Below are 8,574 nucleotides of genomic sequence, written 5' to 3' on the forward strand. Positions count from 1 at the left end.
GCCCCTGCGCGCTCCCATTGGCGGAGGGAGTCGCCGCTCCCGCTGAGTGATTCACCGTCGCCAGGTGCAACCTCGGCCCCCGGCTCCCCGCCCCCCGGCGCTTGGCGCCTTTCCAAGCCCGAGCCGCCTCCGATTGGCCCGCGGGCCCGTCGCGTCCGGGGACCAGGGCGCACCTTCTGCAGGTGAGGACGCCCTGATTGGCCGGCGTTCCTCAAGTAGGGACTTTCTGACTGGCTGGTTCCGAGTCAGGACGGGAGGGAGAGCCCGGGGGAGGGAGGCGAGAGTTGTGCTGCGGGCCTCGTGGACACCCGGCTGGGTTTGCTTTCCGTGGCTTGGGTGTGGGTTTGCGGGTGCATCGCCGGGTGCTGCGGGAACCTTGGCCCTCGTCCTTTGGCAGGTGAAAGCCACACATTCATATGGGGGGGTGGGGGGGGAGAGGAACCCGGAGAGAAGAGGACGCGAGCCCCAAAACGCCGTCCTCCGTCCGCCCCATCCGCAGCGTCACAAGCTTCGAGAGGGGGCGCGCAGAGAGGAGGAAAGGGAAGGGAGCCCTCAACTCCAAGGCGGGAAAAGCAGAATTACCTTCTCTCAAGAACTTTAAACATCCGATGGGGACACCCACACCCGGATAATACAAGCTGACCGACAGACAGATGCTCTACAGACATCACCGTGAGGGCCAGGATTTGCCCTTTACGCACGTCCGATGTGTCAGCGAAACGCTACGTTTCAAAATTGTTTATCCTCTCTCTGTGACTCACAGTCGGGTGCTGACTAAGCCCCTCTTGCTATAGACTATGTTAACACTCGAGCTTTCTGTTAATGTTTACATTGTTGTGTCATTTTCTTTTAATTGAAACTCACGCTCACCACCTTTACTATTTCTAGCTTTTGCTTTACCATGATTTCATCTTAACTGTTCTTGCCAATTGGAAAACTTCCTGAACATGATTTCATTGAGTGAAAAGTCCACACCTTTCTGCAAACCAGTAGGTAGCATTCTTTGGCCTTCTGCTTCTTGAACTGTTGCTCTCAGTCCTTTGTCCACATCACTTCTGGTCCGTCCCACCCAATCTGAAGCAATGGTTATTTAAGCACCTAGTGGATGCTGTAGGGAAAAACAGATCGATATAAACCAGTCTCTGACTTCACATGACCGACAGTCTACTCCCAAGACTGATACAGAAACAAGATATTATGTAACCCAAAGAAACTTCATGTTACTGAATTGAAACAAATGTTCCGTGCCTGCCAGGGGCAAAGTTCTCTTCTCTACCCTCAAAGGAATTTAAGGTCTTGGAGACAGAGGCAGATACAAGAGGAAGGATGGGCTAGGAGAAGGGACCGATCACTGCGGGGTTTCGACTGTCAGAGAAAACTTTAAGGGCGGGGGTACTTGAGCAGCGGTTAAAGGAACTCTGATACTGGTCAGAAGTCTTTAGATGGAAGGGGCATCTTAGAGGTCGTTTAGTTCATTCTCTTGCCCTACATAGGAAGGCTCATACAACCACAGAGTGTTTTGTTTTTTTTTTTTTTTAATTTTTTAATGTTTATTTATTTTGAGAGACACAGCATGTGCAGGGGAGAGGCAAAGAGAGAGGGAGACAGAATCTGAAGCAGGCTCCAGGCTCTGAGCTGTCAGCACAGAGCCCGATGCAGGGGCTCCAACCCATGAACTGTGAGATCATCACCTGAGCTGAAGTGGGACCCCTAACCCACTGAGCCACCCAGGTGCCCCAACCACAGAGAGTTTATACATCCTCTGTTTAAACTCTAATAAAAATTCTCGAGGCAAACCATTCTGCTTTTTTGCACAGCTCTTAACTGTTAAAATATCCTTTCTGGGGGCACATGGGTGGCTCAGTCAGTTAAGCATCCAACTTCTGATTTCAGCTCAGGTCATGATCTCATGGTTGTGAGATCAAGCCCAAGTCGGGCTCCTTGGGGCTCCTCGGCGCTCCGTAGGACTCCATGCTGAGCATGGAACCTGCTTTAGATGCTCTCTCTCCTGCTGCCCCTACCACCCCTCATAAAAATTATGTATATATACTTTCTGGAATCTGCTTGCTGGTAACTTCCAGCCTCTACTCTCTGGAGTTATGCAAAATAATGTCATTATTCTTTGCCAATGACAGCCCTTCCTTCAGGTATTTTAATGTACTTACTATGAGCCTCCTAAGTCTTTCCTTCTCCAAGCTAAACATCATTAAATCCTTCAAGAGTCTTCATATGGCATGGTTTCGCAATCTTCCGCGCCCCCCCCCCACCCCCCCAACCCCCCCCCCCCCCCCCGCGCCAGGCACGGGAGAAACCATCTCTCCATGAGATAGACAGATCTCAGTTCAAATCCGGTCCTCCAGTTTCTAGCTAGTCCTTGGCCAGCTCACATCCCTCTGAAACTTTCTGCATCCAGAAGGTAGTTCTGATGACAATAATACCTTACAGCAAAAACAAGAGTTAAATAATATAACACACACAATATGCTAAGCACAGCACCTGGTCCATTTTAAGCACTGGGGTGATGGCTATTTCCATCACGTGTACTTACAGCATAAGAATGCATTCACAAAATATAATAGCCATATTACACCACTGAGTTAGTTACAGCCAACTTGTGGCAAAGTCAAACCCACAAGGCTTTTTTTTCTTTTTTTTTACATAGATAATAACTTCTGTTGTCATAAGCTCATCTACATTTTCCTAACATTCAGGCTTTAACCAACCTTTATTTTTTTATTTTAATTTTATTTATTTATTTTTAAATTTACATCCCAGTTAGTTAGCATCTAGTGCAACAAAGATTTCAGGAGTAGATTCCTTAATGCCCCTGATCCATTTAGCCCATCCCCCCTCCCACAACTCCTCCAGTAACCCTCTGTTTGTTCTCCATATTCGAGTCTCTTCTGTTTTGTCCCCCTCCCAGTTTTTATATTATTTTTGCTTCCCTTCCCTTGTGTTCATCTGTTCTGTGTCTTAAAGTCTTCATATGAGTGAAATCATATGATTTTTGTCTTTCTCTGACTGACTAATTTCACTTAGCATAATACCCTCCAGTTCCATCCACATCGTCGCAAATGGCAAGATTTCTTTCTTTCTTTTTTTTTTTTAATTTTTTTTTAACATTTATTCATTTTTGAAAGGCAGAGAGAGACAGAGTGAGAACGGGGGAGGGGCAGAGAGAGAGGGAGACCCAGAAACAGAAGCAGGCTCCAGGCTCTGAGCTGTCAGCCCAGAGCCCGACGCGGGGCTCAAACTCACGGACCGCGAGATCATGACCTGAGCCGAAGTTGGCCATTTAAGCGACTGAGCCACCCAGGCACCCCAAGATTTCTTTCTTTTTGATTGCCGAGTAATACTCCAGTGTGTGTGTGTGTGTGTGTGTGTGTGTGTGTGTGTGTGTGTGTATACCACATCTTTTTTTTTTTTTAATTTTTTTTAACGTTTATTTATTTTTGAGACAGAGAGAGACAGAGCATGAACGGGGGAGGGTCAGAGAGAGAGGGAGACACAGAATCTGAAACAGGCTCCGGGATCTGAGCTGTCAGCACAGAGCCCGATGTGGGGCTCGAACTCACAGACAGCGAGATCATGACCTGAGACGAAGTCGGCCGCCTAACCCACTGAGCCACCCAGGCGCCCCAACGTCTTCTTTATCCATTCATCTGTCGATGGACATTTGGGCTCCTTCCATTCTTTGGCTATTGTCGATAGTGCTACAAGCCTTTATTTTCCATTGGACTACTATTAAGTCAGGTCTCTCACATCCTGTACTTGTTCAGTTGTTTCTTTTTTCTTTTATGTTTTCTTTTATTTATGAGGAGGGGAGGGGCAGAGAGGGAGACACAGAATCTGAAGCAGGCTCCAGTCTCCGAGCTGTCAGCACAGAGCCTGACGCAGGACTCAAACTCACAAACTGTGAGATCGTGACCTGAGCCGAAGTCAGACGCTTAGCCAACTGAGCCAACCAGGCACCCCAACAGTTGTTTCTTAACTATAGTACATTTGCATTTAACCTCATTCGAGTTCATATTTTTTTGTTTTGAAAATGAAATATTCATATATACAAAAGTATACATGAAATAATGTTAATGGTTAATGTTAATTGAAAAAAAGGAAATACAAATAGTATGCATCCCAGTTATTTCTACAGAAAATATTTGTGTATACAAGTATAAAGCATGAACGTAATTTTACGGCATGCGAATGATTTTTTATTCTCCATATATTTATTTTTCTCATAAAATTGCTTATATAAACAAGTTTATAAATCTCATTGTCATTGACATTTGTTTCTGTTTTTTAATTTTCAATTTTATTTTTTTATTTGAGAAAGAGAGCTGGGAGAGGTCAGAGGGAAAGAAAAGGAGAGAGAGAGAGAGAGAGAGAGAAAAAATCTTAAGCAGGCTCCACACTCAGTGAAGAGCCTGACACGGGCTCGATCCTATGACCCTGGGATCATGACCTGAGCCGAAATCAAGAGTCAGACACTCAACCGACTGACCCACCCAGACGCCCTGACATTTGATTCTTATAGTCTCTTTAAAAAGGAACAGATTTGTAAATGTCAGGCTGGTGAGTTTGCCTGCAAAGTTGAAAACTGGAAGGGATTATTAAACGTTAAATCTTGATTGTGTCATCCAATATATTAGCAATTGCACCTGAATTTGTGTTCTATGCGAGTTTCATAAACATGCTTTCTGTGGCCTAACCCAGTAGGTTAATAAAAAAATATTGAACAAGGACAGAGTTGAAAACAGAATCCAGAAGTGACCTCTTTCCAAGCTGGCACTGTTAGCATTCTAGGTACTGATATTCCCAAATGTTCCTGCTGAGAGACACCGTGTTTCTGCCATGTATCTGTCTAATGGATACCTTGAATTTTATAACAAATCCTGTTAGTCATTTTGCTTTAGTCTCTAGGAAGACCAAATCCAAATTGGCAATTCAAGTCCAAAAACTGATACGCATTCCTGACTCCATCTGACTTCATCGGACTATCCTGAGTATGCTCTCCCGTTTTCCCTTTACCTTGACATATTTTTTGAAAAATCTTTTATCCAGGTGCACTTGGGTGGCTCAATCCGTGCAGCCTCCGACTCTTGATTTCCGCGCAGGTCGAGATCTCACGGTTCGGGAATTCAATCCCTGCCTTGGGCTCTGTGCTGGCAGTGTGGAGCCTGCTTGGGATTCTCTCTCTCTGCCCCTCCCCTGCTCATTCTCCCTCTCTTTCTCTCTCTCTCTCTCTCAATAAATAAAAATAAAAGCTTTAAAAAACTAAAACTAAAATAAATAAAATACTTTGTGTCCATTTTGAAATATAGGGTTTATGCACGTACAACAAACATGCCATGGTAGGTACTGTGACATGCTTCCCTGCAGGAATAAGGATTTCTGGCCCCAGTTGTTGGCCTCTGGGAGTTACCTCCACTAAAGAGAGGCACCTAGGCAGAAGGCACACCCGCTTCCCGGGGTCCCCTCTATCCAAGGACTGCTCCCCGTGTGTCATTCCTGGGCCATCTTGAAAGAAGTTTCAATGGAGCAGCAGGGTGGCCAATAAAACGTGCATGCAGTGACTAAGGAGAGAATGTCAATTGAGGAAATAAAGACAGTGGCTACAGACAGGTCAACTGAGATTTTGCTGAGAGGGCAGCAGAGAAAAGAAGCAGCAGCTGGAGGGCTGTTGGAGGAAGGCAGAGTAAGTACTTTGTTTGCATGGAAACACTGTATGCTAATGGCAACCATCGAGCAGAAAGAAAAAAATCAGCGCTGTGTGAGAAAGAGGGGACAGCGGCACTTCCGAGTTCTTGAGGAGAGAGGGGATGGGACCCAGGGTTCAAGGTGGGTGTTAACAAGGAACAGAGCCAACCATCCTCCGTGACAAGAGGGAAGTGATTGGTACAGCTGGTCATCCGTTACTCGTCTGCGGGAAGATGATGGAAATTCCGTCTGACTTCTGTTCTCAGTTCAGTAGGAGGCAAAGTCATTAGCAACAAATGCACAGGGAGAAAGGAAGGTTAGGGGATCTAACTAGTGGGGGGACCTCCTGTGCAGGTAGCACCCTTGCAAGCATGGTGAGCCTTCCTAGAACCTGCCAGGCTTTCTGTGAGAAGTGTGGCAAGCGCCAGCCCACAAAGTGACACAGGACAAGACAGGCAAAAGATCCTCTGTAGGCTCAGGGCAAGCGGCATAATGACAGGAAGCAGGGTGGCCACAGTGGGCAGACTAAGATCATTTTCCAGTAAAAGGCTGTAAAAGTACGAAGCAGCTTGCATTTAGGTTTGAAGGTGTTGAGACCAGATGCAGATCTAAGAGAATGCTGGCTGTTAAGAGACACAAGCATTTCGAGGGTGCCTGAGTGGCTCAGTCAGTTAAGCATCAGCCTCTTGGTTTTAGCTCAGGTCATGATCTCACCGTTCATGGGTTCGAGCCCCTTGTCAAGTTCCCAGCTAACACTGGGGAACCTGCTTCAGATTCTCTCTGCTCCTCCCCTGCTTGCTCTCTACCCCCCCCCACCTCTCTCTCTCTCTCTTTCTCTCAAAATAAATAAAAACATTTAAAAAAAAGATGTGAACGTTTTGAACTGTGAGGAGATAAGAAGAGGAAGGGCCCTGTGATCCAGTTCCAATCCTCATATTTTGTTTCATTCTGAAGACAATAGAATCTTGTGTTAAAAAAATAAATAAAAATTAATCAATTAATTAATTAAAGATATTTTTAAAAAATGGGGCACCTGGGTGGCTCAATGAGTTGGGCGTCTGACTTTGGCTCGGGTCACGATCTCACTGTTCATGGGTTCGAGCCGCGCGTCGGGCTCTGTGCTGACAGCTCGGAGCCCGGAGCCTGCTTCGGATTCCGTGTCTCCCTCTCTCTCAGCCCTTCCCCTGCTCATGCTCTCTCTCTCTCTCTCTCTCTCTCTCAAAAATAAGTAAACATTAAAAAAATTAAAAAATACAGGGTGGGGAGAAGTGGAGACAGGAACTGAACACACACCAGGAAAGTGTATCGGGACTAGTGAGCTGTGTCAACTGCCTACTGGATATTTCGGACGCAAATTTAAAGAGAGATCCTTCACACAGGTGTGAGTTTTACCCCAGCTGTTTGACTGCAGGGAAGGAGTAAGCCGTTGGGTTTGACCATAGTTGGGTTTTTCCTAAGCAAGCGGATGAAGACAACAGCAAGGATGCAGAAGGGGTTTCCATCTCTTACAAGTTCTTACTAGTTCTGTGTCCTTCCAAGCCTTCCTTTTGCGAACATAAGCAATTACACATAAGTAAGCAAATAAATAAGTAAACGTGTGGATAGACACACACAAACGCATGTCCATATTATCTTACTTTTTTTCTTTCAAGATTTTGTTTAAATTCAAGTTAGTTAACATATAACGAAAGGCCTTTTTTCAAAGAGAGGGCACGCGCTCACTGTGTGCACATCCCTGGAAATTGGCGGGGGGAGGGGCAGGCTTCCGCAGATTCACGCTCAGCGTGGCGCCCAACCTGGGGCTCAATCTCATGACCCTGGGATCACGACTTGAGCCGAAATCAAGAGTCAGACGCTCAACTGAGCTACTTTTTTTTTTTTTTTTAACACAAAAGATAGCATAGTACCTTTTTTCCCACTTAACAATGAATTCTGGGAGATCATGAGTACACAGAGAGCTTCCTCGTTCTTTTCTGCAGTTCCATAATATTCTGTTGTTTGCTTATAATGTTGCTGATTTAGCCAGTTTTCACTAAGAGACCCTTAGATTACTTTCAGTCTTTTGCTAACATAAGTAATGAAATGAATAAACATGTACACGTATCATTTCACATGGGTGGAAGCTTATTTCCAGAAAGCTTCCAGAAATGTGAGTGCTGGGTCAAAGGGTATATGCAGATACTGACAAATAGCCCTCCCATAGAGTGTGTACCAATTTGTATGTACGTAATCTATTTTTTCAATCTTCATTTTATTTTTTTAAAAGTTTATTCATTTTAAAAAAAAAATTTTTTTTAACGTTTATTTTTGAGACAGAGAGAGACAGAGCATGAACAGGGGAGGGGCAGAGAGAGAGGGAGACACAGAATCAGAAGCAGGCTCCAGGCTCTGAGCCATCAGCCCAGAGCCTGATGCGGGGCTCGAACTCATGGACCACGAGATCATGACCTGGGCTGAAGTCGGACGTCTAACCGACTGAGCCACCCAGGCGCCCCAAAAGTTTATTCATTTTTGAGAGAGAGAGAGAGAGAGAGAGCAAGAGCGGGGAAGGGACAGAGAGAGGGGGACAGAGGATCCCAAGCAGGCTCTGGTGCTGACGGCAGTGAGCCCCTTGTGGGGCTCAGACTCATGACCTTGAGATCATGACCTGAGCTGAGGTCTGATGTTCAACAGACTGAGCCACCCAGGTGCCCCAACATAACTATTAGCATATCTGTTCTCTCATAGTCTTGCAAAAGAGTGTTTTCTCAGACATTTGAATATTGGCTAAACTGATCAATGTAGGGGCGCCTGGGTGGCTCAGTCGGTTAAGCGTCCGACTTTGGCTCAGGTCATAATCACAGGTCGTGGGTTTGAGCCCTGCATCAGGCTCTGTGC

The 8,574-nt window shown here is 45.8% G+C and overlaps 1 long non-coding RNA gene across 1 annotated transcript; it reads left to right on the forward strand.

Annotated features, from left to right (window-relative positions):
- The first annotated feature begins 29 nt into the window (after nt 1-29).
- On the forward strand, nt 30-878 carry LOC147572280 (uncharacterized). The gene is made up of 2 exons (XR_015246372.1): nt 30-182; nt 500-878. It is a non-coding gene; the product is annotated as an uncharacterized LOC147572280 (long non-coding RNA).
- Nucleotides 879-8,574: the final 7,696 nt, after the last annotated feature.

Source organism: Puma concolor, chromosome E4 (genome assembly GCF_028749965.1).
Source record: "Puma concolor isolate L17-30 chromosome E4, mPumCon1.1.hap2, whole genome shotgun sequence".
Lineage (NCBI taxonomy): Eukaryota > Metazoa > Chordata > Mammalia > Carnivora > Felidae > Puma > Puma concolor.